Raw genomic sequence first — 19,564 nt, forward strand, 5'->3', positions numbered from 1 at the left:
TGGGCAATTCATTTCCTCAAGGAGGAAACTCAAGGATGTCCCCGATGTCCAGAATCATTTCAACCAGCTGTCATGTTTGTCCTACACAGACAGAGTCACTGACCCAAAATTGAGTGAAACCGCCTGTGACAAAAGCATCTGTTAGGGAAAAAAATTGCAAAACACAGCTTTCTTAATAGCCTTAATAATACCTGCTCCTAATTATAAGGTGATTTGCTGCTAGTACTTTTGCACACACAATCATCAAAGAAACATTGTATTGAAGTCATGATGAAAGAGATTTTTCCAGGAAAATTATACCTTTGAGTTTGGCTGATTGCTTCAGGAATCTACTTGCCGTGGGTGCAGTTACTTTAGCTTTTTCCTGTTATTAATTTTCAATTTAGATAATTTATCCTTTGGTTTCTGCAGGGGCCAGAACTCCTAAGGGCCGAGGAAAAATCCTGGTGGTTGAAGCGAGAGGAGAGAGAGAGAAGAGAGTCTTGCTCAAACAGAACTGCTCTAGCAGCTCCAGCCAACAAACTTTTCCAATCTCATTCTGTATTTTTCTGATTTCCCACAAGAGCAAAGCTCTCCAGCTTCTCTCACAACCTGACACTTACCTTAACTGGAGTCTAAGGACTGTCCTGGGCTACCACAGCCCAAACAGCATAAGTCAGGGCTGGGGGAGTGGAGAGGGAAAGGTTGAAATGAAAAATGCAATCAGGAGGACTTGGTGGTAGCAGGATTTCTGGGTAATGATGTGAAACTACAGGTGCGTGACTCTAAAACCATTCACCTTGCTGGCCCAGGGTAATTCCCACCTACATTCACTTTGTACCTAGGATTAAGTGTGTCGATTTTGAGAAGAGCCTGATCTAGTGGAAAGAACACTGACCTGGGAGACAGAGGACCTGGGTTCTAATTCTGGCACCCCCACTTGTGTGTTGTGTGATTTGGGGCACACAGTTACCAGTTATAAAATGTGCCTAAGTTACCTCATTTATAAAATGGGGATTAAGTCCCATGAGGGAAATGGACTGTGTCCAACGTGATTGTCTTGGATCTACCCCAGCACTTAGTACAGTGCCTGGCCAATAGTGAATGCTTAACAAATACCATTAAAAAAAAAATTAGGGTTAAAAGAAAAATTTCATTAAAAATGCTTGTCTCATATGGGATTCAGTTGATATAGGCTACTGAACCACCATGATGGATATTTCTTAGATTTCTCAACACTGTTCCATGCTGCTTTCCATGTCTTTCAGCCTCTTCTTTCACCAGTTATCCAGATGGATCTGTGATTCTCTGATGACAGAAATGCCAGATCAGTTTTTCCAGGTAATTTCCTATATCAATTCACCTCGTAAAGTTAAGGAAATTTCCTCAGTCTCTCGACAAGTGATAAACATGCCTTTGTGTGATGGGGATTTCACACAACAGAGAAAACTCTTTTCTGAATAGAAATGTCATCTTCCTAGACCATACCAAAACTACCTCCCAGGAAAATGAATAAAAAGTGGCCATTGAACCAACTCTGCTATATTGTACTCTCTCAAGCACTTAGTACAGTGCTCTGCACACAGGAAGTACTACATAAATACCACTGATCGATTGAAACAACCCAAGTTAATAACAAGAATTGGGTTATATATTAAAGACTTCCTGGGAAAGAACCCAGGTCTCTTCCCTCCCAGACCTATGTTCTTTCCCTAGGCCTCTCTGCCTCTTGTCTGGTCTTATGCCGTCGACTCATCTCTGACCATAGCGATACCATGGACACTCTCCCAGAATGCCTCACCTCCATCTTCAATCATTCTGGTAGTGGATCCATAGAGTTTTCTTGGTAAAAATACGAAAATGATTTACCATTGCCTCCTTCCGCACAGGAAGCACGAGTCTCCACCCTCAACTTTCTCCTGTGCCTCTGCTGCCCAGCACAGGTAAGTTTTGACTTGTAGCAGATTGCCTTCTACTCAGTAGTCACTGCCCAGGCTAGGAATGGGTAGGCCTTTGCTTGACTCTCCCTCCCATAGTCAAGACTGGTAGAGTACGAGAAATTCTCCAGATGCGACACTGAGAGGGATTCTCTGCCTCTACATTAAGTTAAATAGAGTGATTGGAGTGAAGCAACTCACCAATTTTCGTTGAAATAGTAAATCTACTTATTAGCTTCTCTCTGTAAGGCTCACCCTTGGATAGTACAATATTATAGCTTTCCAAGTTTTATAAATGTGAAAACTTTTGATTGAAAATATTTGCTTTATCGGTTTAGAAATGTGAGGGAAAACTTGTTTTTCAAATGCAGAGATAAGAATTAATAATTTCTAAAATAAATACAACTCAATGTGCTCTCAAGTCAGTGTCCTTGAAATATTTATGAACCAGGGGCATTATCAGCCAGGCTGAGGAGACTTTCCTTAATATTCATAGGAATATAAAGCTATTCAATTGCACTCCACCAGAAACCAGGGTTATTCTTCGAGCCTAGAAAAAATAGAATTTACAAGAAAAAATTTATAAGAAAAAAGATTATAAAAGCAAAGTTTTCAAACCAACCCCTCATCAATAATTTCTGACCCACCAGAATAGAATTCAGTGTTTTTCTCTTAACAGCAAGGGGAAAAACAACATTCCTGACGTTTTGATTTAGAAATAAATCACTCTTTCCAACATGACGTTCTGAGAATAATGGGAAACCACGTATCTGTTAACGCAGTAAGAGGAATGTTTCTGATACATGATGAATTCCCTTTTAAACCATCAAGCTAAGGTCCTGCTTAGAGGGCAACAAGCATTGATCTTCTGGTTTGACCTTGAGTCATCCCTCTAAGTCCGAAACAATAGACGGCAGACACCAGATTTCCTATGCAACAGGCAGATGTTCCCGGACCTGAACCCAATGTCCAGTCAGTTTTTCATTAGCGTTGAAGAGCAGACAGCATGAGAAATGCAGACCACAACAGTACCCCAGCTAATGTGCCTAATGACTAATGTATGAACAGGTCCAGCTACAGTCATTTTCCACCTTTCAAAATGACTGGTACTAAGAAGTTTTGACGACAGGCCACTTCCCTTGAGAAGTCAATCATTCACTAACTAAAATTAAATTTCACTGACTGGAATAGCAACCGAAAATTAATAGGAAACCCTTAGTAATGCCAACTCATTTCGTATGAAATGTATAGCTGAAAGACCAAGCTATTTTGCTCTGATACAGTATATTTCATCCAAGGAATTCACTTTACCCAACTTTAGTCTAGGAGATATCGGTCAAAATATCAGTGGTATTTATTGAGAACTTACTATGTGCAGAGCACTCTACTAAGTGCTTATATGGCAATGGTAAAGTTACACTGTCATGAAAACATGAAAACATGACATAGGAAGGAAGATACAGCTTTTATCAACTTATACTTTCCTTACATACTAAAGTCAATGTGTTAACTGTTCTATATTGAGTAATAGTTCACAATGTGCTAGATACAGATCAGAACAAGGATGCAAACACGTACACACACACACTTGCCCTGAAGGAACTTGATTCATGACACTCATTGACTGTTAACAACTGAAACAGAACATTTCCCGATGACCTTTTATGATAGATTTTAGCTTTTTCTTTTTGATTTCTGTTTTCCGTTTTTCTAGTTTAGTTTACTCAGTGACAGTGTTATGGGAAAGGGCATATAGATTTATCAACGTTGGGCTTCCACTCTGCACTAGAGTCTCACCCTTGCCCACATATCCTTTTGAACAGGAAACTGGGAATCTAAATGGAGACCACACTTCAACTAACCCTGTAGCAGAAATCCTACCAGCTCTTCCCCCTCATCATCCTCTCCCCACTGAGTCACGGGGGTTTGGGCCAGGGGCTTTGGCGGAACCCTTTCACACACACACGGTAACTCTGCACTGTGGCCCCCTGGGACTGTGGTTCCTAGCAGCCCATCAGCAGCCATGCCTGCAGTCCTCTATAATAATAATAATAATGATGGCATTTGTTAAGTGCTTATTATGTGCAAAGCACTGTTCTAAGTGCTGGGGAGGTTACAAGGTGATTAGGTTGTCCCATGGGGGGCTCACAGTCTTAATCCCCATTTTACAGATGAGGTAACAGGCACAGAGAAGTGATGTCACTTGCCCAAAGTCACACAGTTGACAGTTGGCAGAGCTGGGATTTGAACCCATGACCTCTGACTTCAAAGCCTGTGCTCTTTCCACTGAGCCATGCTGCTCTAGAATGTAAGCTCACTGTGGACAGGGAATGGGCCTATTAACTCTGTTATAGTGTACTCTCCCAAGCACTTAGTACAGTGCTCTGCACCAAGTAAGTGCTCAATTCAGTCAATCGTATTTATTGGGCGCTTACTGTGTGCAAAGCTTAGCAAATCGAGTTGGACACAGTCCCTGTGTGAGCCCCACGAGGGGCTCACAATTCCCATTTTACAGATGAGGTAACTGAGGCACAGAGAAGTGACTTGTCCAAGGTCACACAGCAGACAAGTGGTGGAGCCGTGATTAGAACCTATGACTTTCTGATTCCCAGGCCCAGTATCTCTCCCCTACACTATGCTGCTTCTCAGAAAATACAATTGATTGATTGATGATGCCAAGCAGCAACTTCCAGGCCTTTACTCACTTCAGCCTAGGCTCAGTCCCACCCATCCAATTCATATCCGACAGACAATGACTCTCCCCACCTTCATCCTGGGGAGAAGCAGTGTGGTATAGTGGAAAGAGCCCGGGCTCGGGAGTCAGAGGATGTGGGTTCTAATCCTGGCTCTGCCACTTGTCCACTGTGTGACTTTGGGCACGCCACTTAACTTCTCTGTGCCTCATTTACCTTATCTGCAAAATAGGAATTAATTAGTAAAATGGAGATTAAGCCTGTGAGCCCCTCGTGGGAAAACCTGATTAGAACAGTGCTTGGCACATAGTAAGTGCTTAACAAGCACCATCATTATTATTATTATTATTATTCAAAGCCTAATTGAAGGCTTGTCTCCTCCAAGAGGACTTCCCTAAGACCTCATTTCCTCTCTTCCACTTCCTTCTGCATCACCCTGATTTGCTCCCCTTATTCACCACCCCTCAGCCTCACAGCACTAATGTACATATCCATAATTTATTTGCATTAATGTCTATCTCCCCCTCTAGACTATAAATTTGTTGTGGGCAGGGATCATGTCTAAGAACTCTGTTATATTGTTATATTGTGCTCTCACAAGTGCATAATAGAGTGCTCTGTACGGAGTAAGCCCGCATTTCTAGACTGTGAACCAGTTGTTGAGCAGGGATTGTCTCTATTTGTTGCCAAATTGTACTTTCCAAGAGCTTAGTACAGTGCTCTGCACATAGTAAGCACTCAATAAATGCGATTGAATGAATTAAATGCCATTGATTGATTGCTTGATCCAAGATCCAGCTCTGGCCGTGGTGGGAGACAGACCAGAATTCAGGAATCAATGATTACTCAATCGATTAATAGCATTCATTGAGCTCTTACTATGTGCAGAGCACTGTTCTAAATGCTTGGGAGAGAAGAACAGAATTAGCAGGCACGTTTCCGGCCCGAAACAAGCTTATAGTCTAGTGGAGGAGACAGACTTAAAAAAAAATCATTTCTAATTTATAATTTAAAGATATGTATTCATTCATTCAATCATATTTATTGAGAGCTTACTGTGTGCTGAGCAGTGTACTAAGCACTTTGGGAAGTACAATTCAGCAACAGAGACAATCCCTGCCCACAACGAGCTCACAGTCTAGAAGGGGGGAGACAGCCATCAAAACAAGTAAACAGGCATCAATAGCATCAATGTAGATAGATGTAATTATATAGATTATATGGATCTATACACATCAAAACAAGTGAACAGGTATTAATTATAAATAAATAAAATTATAGATATGTGCATATATATATAAGTACTGTGGGACGGGGAGGGAGGGTGGAGCAAAGGGAGTGAGTCGCGGCAATGGGGAGTGGAGGGGGAGCTGAAGAAAAAAGGGAGGCTTACCTAAGTTCTGTGGGGTTGATGGTGGGATGAATATCAAATGCCCAAAGGACACAGATCTAAGTGCAAGTGCAAGTACAAGAAATGCAAGACTGGATCCCCCTCATGAATTAACAGCCCTCCTAATACTCTAATGTGCTATGCCAATTCATTGTTGGTCTGATACCCTAATTGCTCTCCCTATCATTTTAATAATAATGGTATTTATTAAGTGCTCACTATTACTAAGCACTGTTCTAAGCACTGGGGGAGATACAAGGTTACCAGGTTGTCCCAGGTGGGGCTCACAGTCTTAATCCCCCTTTTACAGATGAGGGAACTGAGGCCCGGAGAAGTTAAGTGACTTGCCCAATGTCACACAGCTGACAAGTGGAGAAGGTGGGATTAGAACTCACGACCTCTGACTCCCAAGCCCGTGTTCTTTCCACTAAGCCACACTCCTTTTGCTCTTGGGTCTGTACCCTTAAGCACTTTAATCCTCTCCCCATTCCTACAGCACTTTTGCCCATAACCCTATACTCTGCCACTTCCCCATCTGTAATTTATTTTAGTGTCTGTCCCCCCTACTAGACTGCAAACTCCTCGAGGGTAGGGATCGTGTCTACCAATTCTATTATATTGCATACTCTTCTAAACACTGAACACAATGCTCTGCACATAGTAAGCACTCAATAGGGAAGCAGCATGGTGTAGTGGATAGAGCAGAAGCCTGGGAGTCAGAAGGTCATGGGTTCTAATCCTGGCTTTGCCACTTGCCTGCTATGTGACCCTGGGCAAGTCACTTCACTTCTCTGGGCCTCAGTTACCTCATTTGTAAAATGGGGCTTGAGACTGTAAGCCCCACATGGGACAGGGACTGTGTCCAATCTGATTTGCTTGTATCCACCCCAGCACTTAGTATAAGTGCCTTGCACAGAATAAGTGCTTAACAAATACCACAATTATTATTACCTTTATCTACCCCAGGATCAGTGCTTGGCATGTAGTGAGCACTTAACAAGTACCATTATTATTATTATTATCTACACCACTGCTTTCTGCTGTACCTGACACATAGTAAGCACTTAACAAATAGTAAATTTAAAAAAATTAATAAATTAATAAATACCACTGATTGCTTGATTGGTGAGAGCCAATAAAATTCCTTAACTTTAAGTAGCCTAAAGAGACCTGAATTGATTAGAACTTCAGTTATGTAGTCCAATAAGTAAGTCCCATTACTTGAAATCATGCTTGCAGAGGAAGTCATAATTTACTCCATCTTCGTCCCAAAATCATCCTCAACCTTAATATCTAAATTAAAGAAAATTCAAGTGGAGGGGATACTGGATTTGGATGAATCTAAAAACCTTGAGACTTAATTACCCACTTCTTAACGCTTCAAAAAAATCACATTAACCTAAAAGAAGAAAAAAAATAGCTGCCTAGAGGTCTAAGTAGCCCCTCCTTGCCATCTGAAAAATTGGATCACAAATACCACCCTATCAGGGACAAGCTATAAACCTCCCAATAACTGCAGACAGCTGACCTTCTGCTACCATTCCTTACAAAAAAAGACCTAGCTATTTATGAGGGACAAGGTTTTTCAGTAGAGTCAGCCAGACTGAGCGTCAGATTCATCTACTGTCTCTGCAGCCCCTAATCAACTGTTCCTTAATCCCAGTGAAGTCGGTGACTCTCAGAGTTATTAATGACCACCAAAGGTTATTAACAAAATGGAGCCCGCGACATTGGTAGGGTAACTTGATCCGAGGCACCGTAACGAGGAATTCGAATCACCACTCTGTGGGGTTGTTGCAGCTGCAGCCTAGAGCCATTTCTATATAAATAAACTCAGCATCACACTAGCCATGTGTTTCTTTGTCTGGACCTTGTGGACTTAGGCGTCAGACCAAACCCACAGCCCCCTGCTCAGCAACAAACAGTTGGGCCCGAACATAAAGGTCTCCATTCAACCAGTTGGCCTGTTAGACTTCTCTGGGCAGTGAGGGCAGGCTTTAAGACTCCTGTTAATGTTAAATTGGCAACTATCTTAACAGGCTGCAGTCCTTCAGATTCCATACATTTTCTGATGTACAGGGATTCAATTTCCAGAACCCCAAGTTGAAGAGGGTGATCGATGAGCAGGTTGTCCCATCAGGATCTTAGATCCGATCACTCTAGAAGTGTTCTCTTGCCTGCTGTGTGACCTTGGGCAAGTCACTCCACTTTTCTGGGTCTCAGTTACCTCATCTGTAAAACGGGGATTGAGGCTGTGAGCCCTATGTGCGACAAGGGACTATGTCCATCCCAATTTGCTTGTAGCCACCCCAACGCTTAGAACAGTGCCTGACACACAGTAAGTGCTTAATAAATACTGTAATTATTATTATTATTATTCTCAGAGGGCAAGAGGTTAGAAGATATATGTTTGAAGGGCACTGAGAGGGAGGAGTCCTCATCTATTTTTATTTTTACAAGCATTATAAGATTTATAGTAATTCCTAGGTATTTATGGAAAGTGGCAATCAGCTCAGAACTGGATTTACCTGGAGGCTCTAGACTGTAAGTTTATTGTGGACAGGGAATGGGTCTGCTAATTCTGTTGCACTGCATTCTCCCGAGCAGTTAGTACAGTGCTCTGTGCATGTCAAGTGCTCAATAAATAACAATGAATGATTGAGGCCTAGAGAGACCAGCTAGACAATTCTATTGTTATTCTAGAATGGTTTAAGCTAAAATTAGCTTGACTTGTACTTGTTCTTGTACAAGTACTTGACTTGTCAGCTATGTGACTTTGGGCAAGTCATTTCACTTCTCTGTGCCTCAGTTACCTCATCTGGAAAATGGGGATTAGGACTGTGAGCCCCACGTGGGACAACCTGATTACCTTGTATCTCCCCCAGTGCTTAGAACAGTGCTTGGCACATGGTAATCACTTAACAAATACCAAAATTATTATTAATTATTATTATTATTAGGACCTAGGAGTAAAAACCACCACCTCTTCTTTCTTGACAGTGAAATGGAGTGGGCCTAGCTGCCATTATTCATAATTGATTTAGGCAAAGAAACTGAGTAAAATTGATTCAGCTGAAACTCCAGGGGCAATGGATGCAGAAAGAACACAAGATGTAAGTCTTGCTGCGGTGTTTCAGAGGTAAAATGGATCATTCATAATAGGTAAGTGTTAGCCAGTGTATATTTGGGAGGGGGGGGGATGAGTGCATACATACACACACACATATACATATTTATATACCCACACATACATACTTACACACACACACACACACACACACACACACAGTCTTTCATTTTCAAGTGATATAACTGGTAGTAAAATCCCATCAGTCGGTCATACCCTGAAGTTGTTTTTGCAGTAGAGATCAGTTAATTAATTAATCAATCAGTGATCTTTACTGAGAGCTTACCATGTTCAGAGCACTGTGCTAGGTGCTTGGGAGACTACAGTACAGTGGAGTTGGTAGACATTCCCAGCTTGTAGTCTAGAGGAGGAGATAGACATTAAAATAAATTATAGATATGAAAAACATGCTGTGGGATTGAGGGAGGGATGGGTAACAAGTGCTAAAAGAGTACAGATCCAAGTCCATAGGCAACACAGAAGGGAAAGAGAATATGGAAAACTGGGGCTCAGTTGAGGAATAGGCCTCTGAGATGTGATTTAAATAATGCTTTGAAATTGGGGAGAGGGGTGGTCTGTTTGATACGGGGAGGGAGTTCCATGCCACAGGGAGGATGTGGGCAAGGGGTCAGTGGCAAGATAATTGAGATTAAGGTAGAGTGAGTAGGTTGTTGTTAGAGGAGGGGAAGTGTGATGAGCCACCCACACTCTCCTAAATGATTTTCTTGGGACCAATGGTAGCCATCACAAGATGGCTAATTGAGGTCAGGGTTAACCTGAGGGTAATAATAATAAAAATAATAATGATAGCATTTATTAAGTGCTTACTATGAGCAAAGCACTGTTCTAAGTGCTGGGGAGGTTACAAGGTGATCACATTGTCCCACCGGGGGCTCACAGTCTTCATCCCCATTTTACAAATGAGGTAACTGAGGCACAGACAAGTTAAGTGACTTGCCCAAAGCCACACAGCTGACAAGTGGCAGAGCCAGGATTTGAACCCATGACCTCTGACTCCAAAGCCCAGACTCTTTCCACTGAGCCACAGGAAGCAACATGGCCTAGTGGAAAGCGCACAGGTTTGGGAGTCTGAGGGCCTGGGTACTAATCCCAGCTCTGCCACTTACCTGCTGAATTACCTTGGACAAGTCATTTAACTTCTCTGTTCCTTCTGGGGGGTCACTCCTTTCAAAAAAAAGAGAAGGTGCAGTCAGGGTGGCCAAAAAGTGGATAGAGCATGGGCCGGGAAGTCAGGAGGTCATGGATTCTAATTCTGGACCCACCACTTGTCGATTGTGTGACCTTGGGCAAGTCACTTCACTTCTCTGGGTTTCAGTTACCTCATCTGTAAAATGGGGATTGAGACTATGAGTTCCATGTGGAACAGGGACTATATCCAACCCGATTTGCTTGTATCCACCCCAGTGCTTAGTACAGTGCCTGACACATAGTAAGGCTTAACAAATACCATTATTATTTTATTATTATAATTATTATCAGGGGCCCTATTGCTCCCTTTCCTACATTCTGAGATTATGCAAATTTGCCAACCTCTTATATTAGTGGACACATCCATGATGGCGGGCATAAGTGCAACAGCCATTAAGAGAGTGATGCTTTTGTTTGCTTCTAACTAGGAATCTTACCACTGTGGGATCTTACCATCATATTTGGTCTACATGAAGCCTGAGGCTTGCTCGTAACATCAGGTTAAGGAAATGAACCTCAAGGTTTTGTTTGGAGATTTGTCTGTTTCCATTAGGAAAGGGCTAGGGTGGAAGGAGGTTGCTTAAGAGCCATTATCACCATAGTGGTTCTGAAATGGCTACTAAATCTCCAGCAGTCATTTTCCTATGAGGGAGGTGCTTTCTGGGGAGTAAGCTTTCTGGTGCTCCCATTTTATTAAAGCAAATCATCAGATCTTCTATTACTTAAATTAGTCTTGCAGCAAGCTCCAAATCCCTGGTTTGCAATACTCCGGCTATCATGGATCTAGCCGAGGCATCTGGAGAGAAATAACGGGATTAGAGGTATTTATCTCCCAGGTATGTTGGCCATTGTCATGGTGTCAGAAGATTAGAGAGCCGGTAGAATGGCAGCTCGGCAGCAGTTTCTTCAGGGCTTAATAAAGTCTCTTTGGGTGTAGCTGTCAAGATCGATCTCTTTTACTTCCATCCGTGATACTAAATGGGAGTGATTTGTTACCTCAAAACCTGATGGGAAGGTGGAATTCATAAACGATGCAGTTTTCCAGCTCTTTTTCTTGTGTCTGTCTGACAGGGTCCCCTTCTCCCAGGGGTAGAACTCAGGGCAGGTCCCCAGAGCTTCACCACACAAGAAGCCAGGATTCAATGACTCTCGGAGTGGTGTTCTTAGACACAAAGGCTGCATAAGTTACAGAAGCAGGACAGTTGACCCCTGTAGGGAGAGAGGCAGCAGACAGACATATGAGGAAAAGAATTAATTATCTGTTTGCTGCTTTATGATCGTCCCGTGAGAGGCCCCTTATGAATGCCAACCATAATTAGTAATGACAATGGTCTCTGGAAGTGCACCTACCAAACAGCTGGTAGGGTTACACAGGAAAGGAATACAACCCAATTGAAGATTATAGATTACAGACTTGCTCATTAGCAGCTTCAGAAGACTTAAGTACACATTTTAAAATGATAATAATTATTATGGTATTTGCTGAGCACTAACTATGTACCAAGCACTTTTCTAAGCAGTGGGGTAGGTATATGTTATCAGGTTGGACACAGTTCCTGTCCCACATGGGGCTCACAGTCTAGGTAGGAGGGAGTAGGATTGAATCCCCGTTTTAAAGATGAGGAAACTGAGGCACAGGGATGTTAAGTCACTTGCTCAAGGTCAGTCAGCAGACAGAGAAGTAGTGTGGCTTAGTGGAAAGAGCCTGGGCTTGGAAGTCAGAGGTGGTGGGTTCTAATCCCAGCTCCACCACTTATCAGCTGTGTGACTTTGGGCAAGTTACTTAACTTCTCTGTGCTTCACTTACCTCATCTGTAAAATGGAGATTAAGACTGTGAACCCCATGTGGGACAACCTGATTACCTTGTATCTACCCTTGCACTTAGAACAGTGCTTGGCATATAGTAAGTGCTTAACAAATACCATTATTATTATTATTAAATGGTAGAGCTGGGATTAGAACCCATGTCCTCTGGCACCCAGGCCCATGATCTTTCCACCAGGCCACGCTGCTTCTCTAAATGTATATTCTGAGTGGAATTCTGTTTGGGAGAGTAATTCAGGGGGATGCCATCTGCACCCAAATGTTCTAGGCAGAAACCAGGCAAATGAGCCCAAAAGTGATTTTCTGTTGGTTTGTTCCTACATACCCTCTAAAAACTAGAATCCCGATTCCGCTTTCCACCCCAAAATCTCCAAACCTCATAGGCTTGCCTCAACCAGTCCCACCCTAAAGCATTCTTGACAAACACTGTGGGCAGGGATCACATCAACCAATCAATCATATTTATTAAACACTTACAGTGTACAGAGCACTGTACTAATCATATCTTCCAACTCTTCTGCATTGTGCTTTCCCAAGAGCTTAGTATAGTGCTCAGCACACTAAGTACTTAATAAATATGATTGATTGATCAAGAACAGTGCCAATACAAAAGATAATAATAATAATAATTGTGGTGTTTGTTAAGCACTTACTATGTGTCAGACACTGCTCTGAGCACTGGGGTAAGTACAAGCAAATTGGGTTGGACACAGTCCCTGTCCCACATGGGGCTCAGAGTCTTAATTCCCCCTTTACAGATGAGGGAACTGAGGCCCAGGGAAGTGAAATAATTTGCCAAAGGTCACACAGCAGACAAGTGGCAGCGCCAGAATTAGAACCTATGACCTTCTGACTCTCAGACCTGTTGTTTCTAGACTCCTCCTTACGACGAAGAAATGGGCACCCAACACCACATATCAGAATCAAGCCCACGTGAGCCCTAATTTAAACAAATCCTGATTGATTGTGTCAACTTGCATCATTTTCCAATCATCATTTTGTTGAGAGAAGATGTGGAAGGTTGGTATTTAGTATTGGTTTTTTCCTAAGCTGCCAATGAGTCAGTGGCAGAGTTGAAAGTAATCCCCGGCTATCTCAATTTCCAGTCCCACTCTTGTGCTGGGAGACTCTACTGCCTTATTACCAAAGAGTTAAATGGAAGTTCCATCTGAACTTTGAAACTCACAGATAGAGCTTTGCTCTAAGTGCAAATTAATTGCACCATCTGCCAAAGAGGTTTAAAGACTTTATTGACCTGTTTAGAGAATGTGCTGGGTGGTACCATTATGCTGATCTTATAACTGATCATTTGTCATTTTCATAACAATAACCTGCATCCAAAGTCATCAGAAGTGTGTCTAAATTACCCATCCATAGCAGGATGGTTTAGTATTTGAAAACCATCTGTGGCATTGTGCAATTAAAATCTCAGAGGCTAGCAAATTTTTCTTACTGCTAAAATTGTATTCAGTCATGTCGATTGGACTGATCCCTTTCTTATAAGGGAAATAATGTTATTATGGGATTTGGGAGGTGGAAACCATTTAAAGATAAGTGGCCCGTAAAATTTGTGATCGGTTGTCATTCAAAGGCTATTGATTTCTCCTCATCATCAGAAGTCCTAGAGACAGTCACTCAAGAACTGCAGCATGCATATATGCCTTAGAGGCACCCCCGCCCCGCCAAGAAAATACTTTATTACACATGATTGTAAAGTGCTTCACTCAATCAACCAGATATTATGGATTCACCATAAGCCTAAAGAAAGCTGATATATCTAAGCTCGTTATGGGCAAGGAACATATCTTGCTAATTCTGTTGTACTGTACATAGTACGTACTCAATAAATAACATCGATTGATTGATGGATTGATGTATCAGTCAGCACCAGAAAAACCATACAAACAACCAAAAATTCATATTAGCAGCAAAGAGCTAAATTTTGTCATATAATTCTTTTATCCAGATAGTTCACTGACTACTGACACAATAACAGACAAGGAAGTAGAAAAACAAATCAAGAAGTTTTGCTCATCTTTTGGAAGACTGTCAGAGTGTGGCAGCATTGTAAAATCAGGCTCTGGACCAAACTCAAAGTTTAATAATAATTATGATACTTGTTAAGTGCTTGCTATGTGCAAAGCACTGTTCTAAGTGCTTCAGTAGATACAAGTCAATCAGGCTGGACAGAGTCCCTGTCCCAGACTGGGCTCATACTCTTGATCCCCATTTTATACAGATGAGGTAATTGAGGAACAGAGAAGTCAAGTGACTTGCCCAAGGTCACAGAGCAGACAAATGGTGGAGCTGGGATTTCATTCAATTGTATTTATTGAGCGCTTACTGTGTGCAGAGCATTGTACTAAGCACTTGGAAAGTACAATTCAGTAACAAAGAGAGGCAATATCTACCCACAATGGCCTCACATCCTAAAAGGGGGGAGACAGACATCAAAACAAGTAAACAGGCATCAACAGCATCAATAAAAATAAATAGAATTAGATATATATATACATATATATACATTCATTCATTCAATCGTATTTATTGAGCACTTACTGTATGCAGAGCACTGCACTAAGCGCTTGGGAAGTACAAGGCAGCAACATAAGGAGACAGTCCCTACCCAATAATGGGCTCACAGTCTAGAAGGGGAAACAGACAACAAAACATGTAGACAGGTGTGAAAACCATCAGAATAAATAGAATTATAGCTATATGCACATATAACTTTACAATGTGACTTACAAAAATGAACCTGAAAACATCTTGCCCTGTTTCCAACGATGTGTGGTAGTATTTATTCTGAAGGAAAACATCAGATGAAGTTAAAGAGAAAGACAAAAGCTGAGCAAACATGGAAAATGGGGAGGCATTCTATCAGGTAGAGAGAAATTCACAATTTTAAAGTCCCCCACAAATTATTTGCAGGTTTTAGCTAGTGCGTTGATTCTAAGCTCCTCCTTTTGATTGTAAACTCCTTGAGGGTAAAGACTGTCTCTTACCTTTTTATTTGTTGATAATCAGAACCAGTAAAACAGATGTGTTTAGAACCCATGATTAGATGATTAGATTAGAACCATGATTAGAACCCATGACTTTCTGACTCCTAGACCTATGCTTTACATATTTACTTGTCCATATTTCTTGTACATATTTACTATTCTATTAATTTTATTTTGTTAATATGTTTTGTTTTGTTGTCTGTCTCCCCCTTCTAGAATGTGAGCCTGCTGCTGGGTAGGGACCGTCTCTATATGTTGCCAACTTGTACTTTCCAAGAGCTTAGTACAGTGCTCTGCACACAGTAAGCACTCAATAAATATGATTGATTGAATGAATGAATGAATGAATGAATGCTTTATGCACTGCACCACAAAGCTGTAGTTTGTCCAGCCTTCTCTATGGCTCTGAGACCTAGACACCTGTTTCCTTCAGCAGGTCCTTAAAAGACATTTATGGGTCATACTAAACTCAAATGAAAAGACAAGATCACCAATGAATTCTAGAATGTAGTCAGTCTCCTACACTTGAAGCTAAGAACCCCTTAGCCCAGCTACACTGGAGAACACATAAGGAGAATGAACAACAAGATACCCATACTACTGCTTAATGGACAGCTGAAATTAGGAAATCGAAAGCAAGGAGGACAAAGAAAACATTTTAGGGGCATGGTAAAGCAAAGCTTCAAGAGGGAGTCAGTTGCCAAGGGTATGTAAGGATGTTGTACTCCTATCAAAAACGGGGTTGCCCTTTTTGAGCAAAAGCGTTGCAAGGAACAAGATACAAGGAGGCAGAAAAGTAGGAAACATCAGCAAGCACTGCAAAAATTGACATGACAACACAGTGGACAGTCTTTTTGTGTATGCAGTGTTTCTTGGGATGTGAGTCCCGCGTTGGCCTTTTCAGTCACACATGCAGTTATAGGTGACTTTCACCACCAGTTCATCTTCTTCAAATATAAAGAACTGGGTGGGTGCATGTGTGAGTGTGTGTGTTTGTGATGTGTGTGTATTTCATTCATTCATTCAATCGTATTTATTGAGCACTTACTGTGTGCAGAGCACTGTACTGAGTGCTTGGAAACTACAATTTGGCAACATATAGAGACAGTCCCTACCTAACAACGGGCTCACAGTCTAGAAAGGGATACACAGACACACATATATTTGTTTCTATGATTATATCCAAATTCTTTTTGGACATATTGCTCTTTTTTTACCGTTTAAATTCTTGTAGTAATGAATTCCACATGCTTACCACCCACTGTGTGAAGTAGTATTTTCTTTTATTTCCTTTGAACCTATCATCTTCAAGCTTTGGTGGATGTTCTCCAATACTCCTGGTGCTGCAGGATTTGATGAAAAACAATTCTGTTTGCCCTGCCCACAACCTTCTTGATTTTGTAGACTTTTGTAGTTAACACTCACTATTTGTAATTTACTTTAATGTACGCTTTAAGCCCTTGATTCATTCATTCAATCAAATTTATTGAGCACTCACTTTAATGTACTCTTTAAGCCCTTGATTCATTCATTCAATTGTATTTATTGAGTGCTTACTGTACTAAGCACTGTACTAAGTGCTTGGGAAGTACAAGTTGGCAACATATAGAGATGGTCCCTACCCAACAAAGGGCTCTGTTTACCACACTCTCAGCTCCACAGCCCTTAAGTACATATCTTTGTAGTCTGTATCTGTAATTTAATGTTTGTCTCCCCCTCTAGACGGTATACTCCTTGTGGGAAGGGATCATGAATACTGACTTGTATTTTTCCAAGCATTTAGTTCAGTACTCTGCTCACAGTAAGTGTTCAATAAAAATCATGGATTGATTTGATTGATTGATTGATCTTTTCAGACTGAAGAGTCCTTATCCTTTCAAGGAAATTATCAGTGTGAAAATACTCCAACCACTTGATTATTTGACACCCTTCTCTAAGCCCTTTCCAGCTCCATGTCTACTTGCTAAAATGTTGGATTAGAATAATAGGCCAAATTTCAGAAATAAACACATCCTATGGGAGACATTCTGGTCATCTTAATCCCATTGGCTGTGCCCCTGCCCCAACACTAGTCAGTTCTATCAGTCCAGTTACCACGCTGGTCCAAGCACTTGTCATATTCCATCTCATCTTCTAAATCAGCCTCCTTGTTTACATCCTTGCCTCAGTCTCTCCCTTCTCCAAGCCAAACTTCACTCTGATACCCAAATCATTTTTCTGGAAAAACAACAAAACAAAACAAAATTCAGTTCATATCTATCCCCTCCTCAAATACCTCCAAAGGTTGTCCATCCAACTCTTTGTTAAGCAAATACTTTACCAATGGCTTAAAGATACTCAGTCACCTCTCTCCCACCTACTTATACTAACTCTCCAACTACAACTCATCCTGCAAACTTTGCTCCTCTAATATCAACCTACTCCCTGTGAGCTCTTCTCTCTTTTCTACCGATGTTTTTTTTAATGGTATTTGTTAAGCCCTTCTGAGTGCCAGACACTGTACTAAGCACTGGGTTTGATATAAGTTAATTAAGTTGGACACAGACTCTGTCCCAAGTAGGGTTCATAGTCTTAATTCCCATTTTACAGATGAGGTAACTGAGGCATAGAGAAGTTCAGTGATTTGCCCAAGGTCACAGAGCAGACAAGTGGCAGAGCTAAGATTGGAACTCACATCCTTCTGGTTCCCAAGTCTGTGCTCCATCCACTTGTTTTGACTTAGGCTGTTGAGTCATCTCCAACCATGGCAAGTCCATGGATATATCTCCTCCAGAACACCCCACCTCCAACTGCAATTGTTCGGGTATGTATCCATAGACTTTCCTTGGTAAAAATATGGAAGTGGTTTACCATTGCCTCCTTCCATGCAGTAAACATGAGTCTCCACCCTCAACTCTCTCTCGTGCTGCTGCTGCCCAGCACAGGTGAGTTTTGACTTGTAGCAGAATGCCTTCCATTAGTTAGCCACTGCCCAAGCTAGGAATGAAATGAATATGCCTCTGCTTGACTCTCCCTCCCATAGCTGAGACTGGTGGAGTACTGAAAACTCTCCAGGTGCGATCCTGTGAGGAGCAATCTAGCCACTAGGCCATGCTGATCCCTTGCTCAATCAATTATTAAATCATTCAATCTTATTAATTGAACACTTACTGTGTGCAGAGCTCTATACTAAGCACTTGGGCGAGTGCAATATAACAGAGTTGGCAGACATGTTCTCTGCTCACGAGTAGCTTACAGTCTAGAGGGGAAGACAGACATTAATATAAAAAAATAAATTGTGGATATGTACATAAGTGTTGTGGGCCTGAGTGGGGAGTGAATAAAGGGAGCAAATCCAACGGCTAGGGTGACGCCGAAGCGAAGGGAGAAGAGGAAATGAGGAAGGAATGAGGAAATGAGTCAGGAAAAGCTTCTTGGAGGAGATGTGCCTTCAGTAAAGCTTTTGTAGGTGGGGAGATGATTGTTTGCCGGGCATGAAGAGGGCATTCCAGACGAGAGTTCAGTGGCAAGGTACATGAGTTTGAGGTACGGTGAGTAGGTTGGCATTAGAGGAGTGAAGTGTGCAAGGTGGGATGTAGGAGGAAAGCAGCAAGGTAAAATGGAGGGGGCAAGGTGATGGAGTGCTTTAAAGATGATGGTAAGGAGTTTCTGCTTGATGCAGAAACAGATAGGCAACCACTGGAGGTTCTTGAGGAGTGGGGAAACATGGACTGAATGTTTTTGTAGAGAAATAATCCAGGCAGCAAAGTGAAGTATGGACTGGAGTGGAGAGAGACAAGAAGCGGGGAGAGTTAGCAAGACTACACCCTCCTGCCCTCCCTCCCTCCTAGAACTCCCTCCCTCTCCACGTCTGACTGACCACCACTCTCCCTATCTTTACAACCATATTAAAATTACATCTCCTCCCCAAAAACCTTCCCTGACTAATTTCTCGTCTCTCAATCCTATATTCCCTCTCTACCACTTAGTTTTCACACTTCCCCAACCCCAACACACTTAATATACATATCTTCATAATTGGTTGCTTCTCCTACCTGTAATTTATTTTAATGCCTTTCTCACATACTAGATGGTAAACTCCTTGCAGGCAGGGATCAAAGCAGCATGGCTCAGTGGAAAGAGCCCGGGCTTGGAAGTCAGAGGTCATGGGTTTGAATCCCAACTCCACCACTTGTCAGCTGTGTGACTTTGGGAAAATCACTTAACTTCTCTGTGCCTCAGTTCCCTCATTTGTAAAATGGGGATTAACACTGTGAGCCCCACATGGGACAACCTTGATTACCTTGTATCCCTCCCAGTACTTAGAACAGTGCTTGGCACATAGTAAGTGCTTAACAAATACCAACATTATTATTATTATTATTATTATTACACTCTAGTGTATTTGTACAATGCTATG

At 41.8% G+C, this 19,564-nt stretch overlaps 1 non-coding gene across 1 annotated transcript; it reads right to left on the minus strand.

The window, feature by feature from the left end:
- Window positions 1-18,099: 18,099 nt before the first annotated feature.
- On the minus strand, window positions 18,100-18,237 carry LOC119929293. The gene has a single exon (XR_005451425.1). It is a non-coding gene; the product is annotated as a small nucleolar RNA SNORA7 (small nucleolar RNA).
- Window positions 18,238-19,564: the final 1,327 nt, after the last annotated feature.

The sequence above is a fragment of the Tachyglossus aculeatus genome, chromosome 5 (genome assembly GCF_015852505.1).
Source record: "Tachyglossus aculeatus isolate mTacAcu1 chromosome 5, mTacAcu1.pri, whole genome shotgun sequence".
NCBI lineage: Eukaryota > Metazoa > Chordata > Mammalia > Monotremata > Tachyglossidae > Tachyglossus > Tachyglossus aculeatus.